This window comes from Aquila chrysaetos, chromosome 14 (assembly GCF_900496995.4).
Source record: "Aquila chrysaetos chrysaetos chromosome 14, bAquChr1.4, whole genome shotgun sequence".
Classification (NCBI taxonomy): domain Eukaryota; kingdom Metazoa; phylum Chordata; class Aves; order Accipitriformes; family Accipitridae; genus Aquila; species Aquila chrysaetos.
The window spans coordinates 14576281-14586286 of NC_044017.1; positions in this window are offsets into that span (position 1 = coordinate 14576281).

Below are 10006 nucleotides of genomic sequence, written 5' to 3' on the forward strand. Positions count from 1 at the left end.
GTACCAGAAAGATGCAGCTATTGCAAGCATAAAATTTTGGTTTTATAAAAACTCTGGGCCTTACATAACTGCCATCTTACTGAATAAAAAATACAGAGTCCTTCAAGTAAGTTGACAGGCACTGAGTATGACATACAGGCATTTGCTGGGATTATAACACCTCATCCAAACACCTACAATACCACTCATTTTTGCCCCTACCTGTCCCACACTTCTGCTGTCTGTCCTCACATCACTTATGTTGGCCAGGCTTTTCAGATCAGCAGCTGCAAAATCAGTATGATTATATTTTTTAACTGCCTGCCCCTTCTTGCCAGGACAGTTTTGGTAACCTGTGTATCTTAGAGAAGCTGGAAGCCATCTCAAGAGACAGAATATAGAACTATGGGTCATCAGATGAAGATAGTACAAACCAGGTTCAGAACAAATAAAAAGATATGGTTACCCACTTTTACTGACATACTGGGTAGGTAGCGCATCTGTAGAAATCACCTGAGCTGAAACTAGATGAAGTCTGGATGTTCCTGGGAGACGTATTCCTAGGAGAGGTATTTGCCCTGCTCTTCCTCTTTCCTGGCATACATTTATGGTCACTGTTGGAAATAGGATACTAATTCAGGTGATTCATGTGTCTGAAAGAGTATGTCCATTCTCATGTTCTTACTTATTGTACTGTAGCTTTCTACCTCAGTGCTTTTATATTATACTACTACTACTTATTATTATTGTTGTTGTTATGGTTGCATAGTTATAAAAAACTATTAAAAAGGACAACGGCAATTTTTTATATTGTTTGCTTTCTTGAACATACAATTTTTTTCTCTAATGCTATGTTTATAATTTTTTATTTTTATATTCCAAATATTTCATAGGCATGAGTTAATATATTTTCTCTTCACCTTTTTAAGTAGGGTAATTTTTCATACTCTGGTTACAATCGGATTCTCTGTTTACAGCAATTTGGTTTTCCCTATCTTTCCTTCTTTACAAAACCAATGAAGAGTATTTTTATGGTTTTTTTCCTCTTCAAGAACATGTTAGTTTAAAGTTTTCTAAATTAAACTAATTTTATATAAAACATGTTCCTAAGGAGGGTTGAGTTCTAACGCTAGCCTTTGAAAAAGGCACACAGGTGGAGGCAGAAAGTTGAAAATCCTATCATCTGCTGGCACAGCCTAGCAAGATGCTATTTGTCTGTTCGCTGCAGAAAGTGCAGAGAAGATTTGGTAAAAGATTAGCAGTCAAGAGTAAAGGGATTCATCTTGAATAACTTCAGTCATCTATAACATAAGTTTCCGCTTCTCAGTGGTCACTTCAGATATCCTTTGTAATTTAAAGAGGAAAGAATGTGTCTTCTGGGCTAAGAGTCAATTAATCTATTATTTTAAACATATACTTTAGGGTAACAAGAAGCCTAAAAGTACCTATTTCTTTCCATTGTCTCTAAAGAGCACCTAGAATGACTAATTTGGCTGTAGATGACCCCACTATAAAAATCTACATGAGGGGGTTTTCTTACTGATTCTTTTATGTGCTGTTCCCTGACTCCTCACCAATCTGTACACTGGATATTTGGGCTTATAGAGTGACTAAACTTGCTCAATAAGGAGCTCCTTTGAGAATCCAAGAACCTAGTTAGGATATGTATACACCAGTAAATTTAGTGCTCAGAGACTATTTAGTGCACATGTTTAGGTTAAATTAAAAAACAATAACAACAACAGCAACCAACCTTCTCTCTACACTTACAAACTGTTACGCCTTCAAAATAAGACACTACATGCAAACTGCCACTAGCTGTCTGTCAGAATACAATATTTCTGACCATTATTCCCTGCACATGTCCATAGCACACATACACTGGTTAAGAGTCATCTTTCATCATTGTAAATGTCTGCAATGCAGAAATGTATTTCTTTTTATGCAATTTCTGTTAATAAACAGTAGGCATTTTTTCAGGTACAATTCAATTGACCTATATAAGACATGAGATGGATCACAGTTTAGATGTGCCTGTTTCTTCTTGTTGACTATGAAAAGAGTTCACATTAAAATCTTGGAAGTAAATATGCTGAAGATACAGCAGGGGGGAAATGCCTAAGAGTTTATGAAGTTCTTCCTGGTTATTCTGAAGGCATAGCACAGAACACAAAGCCAAAGATGACCAGGAGATGTCTAATACAAATATTTTTGTTTGCTGTTTTTACAGAGCTTTGGAAGGCTATACATTTCTCTAAATGTTCGTTCAGAAAAAAATGGAACTTTCTGTGGAAATAGAAAAGCCAGTTTTGTCATGGATGGAATGCCTGATCAAGTTGGGAAAAATTGTATGTAGCCCCTTTTCTGCTTTTATGCTCATCCTTTCAGTGCCCCTCCAGGTTCAGTGCATCTAAGACTGACGGTGGTACTTTTCCTCAAAAAGAAGGGAAGGAAGGTTATGGTGAGTCATTAGCTTCTGGAGATCTTCACCAGGAGTCTGATGGTGATAGTGATGGTGACAGTGATGGTTTCTTCCTCATCATCCTATGGTCCTCTTGGGTTAATCTTTCACATTTTACAGCATGCACTACACTGTGGTGTATTCACTGGTCTGCAGTTCCATGTTATACCTGAATTTGTATGATGTGTTTTACATGTGTTGCTTGTTTATTTTCTCTGTCCTTCATAAAACCAATTTTACCCAGCTCCCAAGTTTGTATTCCTTTAAAATACAGTAATTGAGTGTTGGTGATTAGTTTATAGCCCTGAAGCCTCTGTTTTCATTCTGCACCCACACTTTTGAAGCCTCTGCAATCATTCTGTGATTGTACTCTGCACTGCATCATTATCCTGGGGTCACTGTTTGCACTACACAGAAGAGTACTGTTTCACTATCAATTAATTACAGAACTATATCAAAAGTAATATAACAATGTGCTACACCACACAGTCATTCAAAGCTAAGTAAAACTAAAATGAACTAGCAAAAATCATCAGTCTTCTGTTTGTTAGACAAGTGCTGTTACTGCTAAGAAGCTAAAAAGAGCTCCAGGCTCTTTCACAAATTAGGCAAATCACACCTGGTAAATTCTTCTGGGAACCCGCAGTTGAATACAGACCTGTGGCCTGATACTAATAGTGGTAATCCAGATTTACCAGTCTTTAAAGATACAACAACTTCTTTTTGTTTTGTTTATGTTGTTTTTCTTAGGATACTGGAGTACAACACAAACCTCTCTTTCTATTTATTTCTCCACCCTTCTCCCCCCTGGCCACAAGATCAGTGCCAATGTGACATACATTTTTCTGCTGTAGACAGGACAGATGGGACCTAAAAATTATTTGTATATTTTATGCCTTTATTTCTGGTTTGGTTTTTTTGCCTTTTTGTATTAGTTCTCTTTTGGAAGCTTCAGCAAGTAGGACTGATGAGGATCTCTTCTCGGCTTTACTGCTACAAATCCACTCTTCACCTATCCCTACAATATTATTGTACACTCTCTGAGTAGATAAAAACGGCTTGCAAAAGGATTTTTGGAAGTCAGATACCTTGTTTCCTTCATCCTTACAGAGAGGATCAATGATTTCAGGATATTTTCTTGTTGTGGTAGACTGAATACTGAAACCAGAAGTGGTTCTGAGAGCTTTAAGTTTTTTATGCATTTCCTAGGCCAGGAAAAAAGCCTTGAAATAATTTTATATATATGCATTTGGGAAATAAAAAAATAAAAATAAAAAAAAAAAGAAGAAAAGGTCTGGCACTTTGAAAGTGTTTCCTGGGATTTAGGAATTGTTTTGGCAGCTAATGGAAACTTACAAAGTTAGCTGTTTTCCTTTGATTTTCTGACAGATTTAACCTTCTGAAACTGCTGCTGTGATTATTTAAAAATTTCTCCTCTAGTTCAGTATTCCAAACCAGACCAACATGTAGCACTGGATTAAGCATAACACCATTCTGTGACTTTCAGGACCCAGAAAACAGCTAATACACATGTAATGCCAGGCATAGTCCAAGTTGTATTAGAAGTTTCAGCACCCTGATGAGTCAGTGGAGTTCAATTGCCAAAATTCAAGACACCACTGTGCAAATAGCTTCTGTTTCACAACATATGCTTTCCTGGGTAAAAGGAGACTGCTGAAGACGCTGCTCATTTTGGCTTTCTTCATTTTAGATCACCCTTAGGCAATCTGGAGAGTTACAGCAAAAAGGTAGTTTACAAAAGTGCCACAAAACCTGACTTCTGCTGTGGACCCTCATTATGCATCCTCACACGTGACTGAACTGCTGAAAGGCAGTGATGAAAACACCACATGGATTTCTTTTGCATTTCAGACATTGCTCTAGTATACTCAAAGCTAAAGTTTCCATGTCCACCTTAACTGGATTTAGAGCTCTTCTGCACACAGCGATATTGTAGCTCGATAAAACATAACACAAGTAAAATGAAAATTTAATCTTGATCTACTATTCATCCCAATAGTTCCATGGGAATCAACAGTGGTGTTTGTGTGAACAAAGCAAGGAAACAGCTCCTCATACATTACAATTTTCTCCACGAATATCACAACTTAACAATATTTTATGTACACTGAAGTTTTGAGAAGTACAAGATATTTGTAATGATTAGAGGTTTATATATAAATTTCCTGGTCACATAAAGAAAAAGTTACATAAAGAAAAAGTTCATGATCTCTACTTCAAATTAAAAATAGTCAATTAAATTTAATCAACAATATGCACTTATATGTGACTTTGGGCAGACAGCCTAATATTGTTTCCAGGAGTTACTGAAATATTATATATCAAAACACAGATATTTTACAATGTGACTTCTGTACTGCTCAAAAGTTATTCACAGGGAATCTTGTGCATTTGAATGTGCCACACAATCGTTACATATATGAAATAGACAAGTGTGTGCTTCCATTAAGAGTGACAAACAATATTCCACCATTACTGAAAGCACAGCTGAAAAATATTCATTTTACCTCTAATTCTTATGAGCAGTTTACTTCAGTCAAGGACTGCATTGCTTGGCTTGGTTTTATTTCTTAAATCAAGACAAGCATAAAACATTCCTTTCTGAACAGACATTTCTATGACTTGTACTAGTTGCTAAAATATTTAAGAATAAAACTAAAATTGTAACTTGTAGTTATGCATTTTTACATTTTTTATTTCCATGCAATGTAAAACAGGTCTACTTTTTCTACTACAATTTTTCAAAGATTGCTGCTTGGCACAAATAAATGGAAGACAGACTTTTAACTAGTTAGGGTGTGACATATCGGTATTTAGACTTAAGCAAACATCCAGGAGACAAGAGAAGATTTGAGTGTTTGAAGAACATAGTTTATTGATCTTAAAAGTACATTGAAATCCTAAAGAAAATAAAAACCTTAATTATTTTGAGATTTCTGTGTTGAACAGCCTGAACAACCAGTCTTTAGGAGCAGTCAGAAAGAAACCAAGGTATAACTAGCTTTTCATTAATTATATTTTTCTTTCTGCAAAATCTTTTTGGTATTTCCTTGTTCACTTGTGATATCCCAGAATGCACCATTCAGTTAATGCTGCAGATACTGCAGGTTGCAATGAGACTTCTCTTCCCTGCAGAGACAAGTTATAAGATATTGTAAATGAATCCAAAATACACGTATTTCACATATACTGCCAAAAAATTCCTCCCATACTGAATACTATTATCTAATTAGCAACTAGTTGCATTTGTTCAATGCATTAATCTCTGCTAAATGCAGTTATATTTCTCATTGTTTTGTCTTCTTTTGTGCTTGTTTACAAATATTTTACAATGCATTGGCAGATTTTGATGCATGTGAATTTCATTATATCTGAACGCTACATTTTCTGACCTTTTTGTGTCCTAAAATATGTGAGCATTCACAGCCCATTTGCCAATAACAGACATACATAAATTCCTATTTCTATGTCAGTTTTCATTCAGAATGGACTATAGAGCTTTTTGTTTGGGTATTTTGGTGGGCTTTTTTTTTTAAAAATTGGATTTTTTGAGGGAGAGATTATTGTTTGTTTCCTGAGGATTGTGGATAGTTTTTGTCAGGATTTTTTTGTCAGTCTGTAGTTCTTAATAGCTCCCTAAAACACACTGCAAAATGAAGGCAGAAATAACAATATTTTTTTTTTAGCAGAAAAAGTAAATTGAAGAATTTTCAAACCAATCCTGAAAATAAGCTACAGCAGAAACTCTTTTCTCAGTTAAAAGATACCAAAAAGGACAATTACTGGCAAAAATTATTTAAAGTGAATAAAAACTTCTAAGAATTCAGAAACATAGGATTTAAATTACCTTACCTGTGCTCATCACAGACACACACATACACAATGCAGATGTAAATCAGGAGACAATTAGAAGAAGAGTTTTCTATTACTTCAGAATCTAATTCTAAAATTAATAGACAAATAAAATAAGCTATATTATATCGCTTGTTCTTTTTACTCTGTCTTGTCACAAACATATTTGACCATGACTTTTCCTAGCTTACTAAAGTGTTTTCATTTTCCCTGAATTCTAATGTTACTGTAATAATTCCATTTAGTGCCATCTTAATGTTTATGTCTTCATTTTTTAAATTATATCATTCTTGCAACTCTCTGTGATCTAACTTATTCAGCCTCTAGTTTTAGTTGTAATATAATCTCTTATTTATCTTGCAGAGTTAATTTCCATCTTATTATTTTACTCGTGTATTTGCTATTTTGCTATTTTGCATTCCATTACTGATGAAAACAACAAGATTTTTTTGATGTTTTCCCAGACATTTGCCTATGTCAAGGAGACATGCATGGAGCCCTTCAATTCCTTTTGGTCTTTGTAGCACAAGCAGATATGATTTCTCTTTCTAGAAAAAGCTGTTTACCAGTTCAAGCTATTTCAGGACAGCATTCCTAAGCAGGATGTAGAAGGCTTCTAGATGGAAGAATTTCATATAACCTAAAAAATTTCTGAAGCTCATGGTAGCTTCAGTCTTGCCTAAAAAGATATGCTGAGCACTATGTGCTATTTCAATAGCTGGTGAAGAAATATTCAGGTTCCAGCTGAAGCTGAAAGATTTTAAAGTCTAGTCAGTGATAGTCACCTAGGTTTTTTAAATACCAGGATATGCCATGCAAACATGATTTCATTCTTTAATGAGATTACAACTATGGTGGATTGAAAAAACTGTGCAGGTGCAGTACACACAAAGTTTTTTAAGATCTGCAATTTTATACTGCATGACATGCAGATTAAAATGTGAAATACTGTACAGCATTGATAAATTTTACATTAACTATGCACATTTAATGGCAGATCTCATTGGAAAAATGTCACAAAATTATGCAGCTAGAGAGAGTATCATAATGAATATGCACAGCAAACCTCAATTTCAGCATTTCCAAACTTTTGAGTCTTTGGTTTTGCACTATATAACACTGTATTAACTAGGAGGAAGTGAATAGCATGGTGAAGGGGAGACAAGGGCAAGACCAAGGTTATACTCTGAATCTCTTCTTCACTGGTACTATCTTTATGCTTTTTTCAAAGCTGCGGCATTCAAAATATGAGTAGATAAATGTTCTTAAGAAGAGCTGGTTAGAACTTACCCAGTGTAACAAAAAGTGCATCTATTCTGTAGTCATGTCTTCCCCAAAAGACTAGGTTAAGTAGATATACCAACTAGGATGGGAGCAACTACTAAGCCTGCTAGTGTAAAATTCACATACATACAGAGACTAGCTAGTTAACTTAAAACTATCTGAATATAAAGATCTAACTCTGAAGAAGTCAAATATGGAGGCTGGTGAGGTGTCCCGAGCTTCAGGACCTATGATCATTGAGAACTTGAAGCCCAAGGGTCTGGGAAACCTGTCTCTGCCCCAGGCTTGATTAAGGTGAGTTTTGGAAGATTTTGTGCTCTGTGCTATAAACTGTAGCCTGGGAAGTCTGAAACGGACTTACAAGATCTGGGGGATCATGAGAGGCAGTATAGCTGAACTACCCTGGAAACCCCTTGTAACTGTCCAGGGAAAATGGCTTTTTTATAAATTTTAGCACAGGATGCAGAATATTAGCATCATCTAGTTCATTGTGACACTGAAAAAAATATATGCGTTTGAATTCAACTGAGAATGACGCCAAGTATTGAAAGAATTCAATTTCCATGAACCTGAAATCCTTTTAGGCAAATTCTCTGGTTAAGTCTCCTTTAAAATACTGCTTTTCCTTTTTAATATTAATGGTTATAAGTTTTGTGTAAGTGGCTACAGAATAAAATAAGTCTTCCTTCCTGATTAATTAACTCTATTTGAAAGCCTTAGTTTAGCAGAAGTGCTAGGTGTCTGTTTCAGTTAGGCACTAGTAGTAATGTATTGTTAATTTGCTTGACACTGTTTTGATATTTACTATCTAAATATACAGATAATCCCATTAATAACATAGAAGAAACATAGTTTGAAATATTTTATCAAGTGCTACTGTACAAAACTTATCATATTTAAAGTAAAAAAATAAAGAAGTTGATTTAAATGAAACTGCAAAAACTTAGTCCTTTTTCCCTTCTCTATATGATAGTTTTATATCACTAATTTGAGAGGAGTTAGTCTCAAATTACACAAGTATTTAAGAAGAACCAGGAGATGTGTGCAGAATACAACAGGAACCCCATATCCTGCCGGGGAATCAGAGCAAGGCTTTTTGATCGGGTGACAAGGAAATGAACACCTTTCCACAGTCTTTTCAGTCCAGAAGGTAGAGGTAGAGAAAATAAAGTGAGCAATGACAGATGCCTAAAAGAAGCTTGGTTCAATCTAGAAAAGCCAATTTCAATGTCTAACACTCTACAAAATGACTTTTCATCCTAGGCTATTCAGTGATACACAGGGAGCAATCCATTGTGTGAAAAGCAATTTGTGTTATGGCAAAGTAGCACAAGTATGATGATTTGCAAGGGAAAGAAAAAACCAAAACACAACCTCCCTCTCCGTCACTGTCCCCTCTCACCCTGTTTTTTCTCCCATCCTCTTCACCAGAAAGAAGGTTATGTGGGGAATTTACCCTACTCAGACTCCTGTTGAATCTTAAAAAGCCTCTGCGTTGCTTTCTGTTCTTAAAGAATTGGAAGAAAATAGCTTATAATTGCTTACACTCTTGAGTGTTTCCTCCATAACAGATGAACCAGTCAACAAGTAGATGAAGTGGAAGTAGTCTTTGAAGGTATCCAAAGAAAGATTCCATTTACCTAAGACCCATTCTTAAAACATCAGTAGTCAATTTCAGGTGCTAAAAACGTATTTGAAAAGAGTTCATCTGGGCTTTGAAGATTCTCTAAAAATCTGTAAATAGATCAACGAGTCTGTATTTTTTCAGTGAACAGGATACATATATAGTTATTTATATTGGGTTTGTGTGGTGCGGGGTTTTGGTAGCGGGGTAGGGTCCGCAGGGCCGGCTCCTGCTGGAAGCTGCTGGAAGCTTCCCTGGCCGGGAGCCGGACCCGCCTCTGGGAGAACAGATTCCAGAGGGGAAACCTGCCGGGAGTCGGGGGATCGGGATGGCAGAGGAACCCCTGTGCGGATCCCGAGGGCAGGGAGGAAGGAGGGGATGCCCCTGCAGCCCGTGGGGAGACCAGGCGGCAGGCTGTCTCCCCCCAGCCCACGGAGGGGAGCGGGGGAGCAGATGCCCACCTGCAGCCCGGGGAGAGAGGAGCCCACGCCGGAGCAGGGGGTGGGTGCCCCCCAAGATGGCCGCCGCTCCCTGGGGAAGCCCGCGCTGGGGCAGCCTGGCACTGAAGGACCGCGGCCCGCGGGAGGGACCCGCGCCGGGGCAGTTTGTGCGGAACTGCAGCCTGTGGGAAGGACCCATGTTGGAGCAGTTGGTGGAGGACTGTCTCCTGTGGGAGGGACCCCGCGGTGGAGCAGGGGAGGAGTGCGGAGTCCTCCTCCCCCTGAGGAGGAAGGAGCGGCAGAGACAAGGTATGACGGACTGACCCCAACCGCCATTCCCCGTCC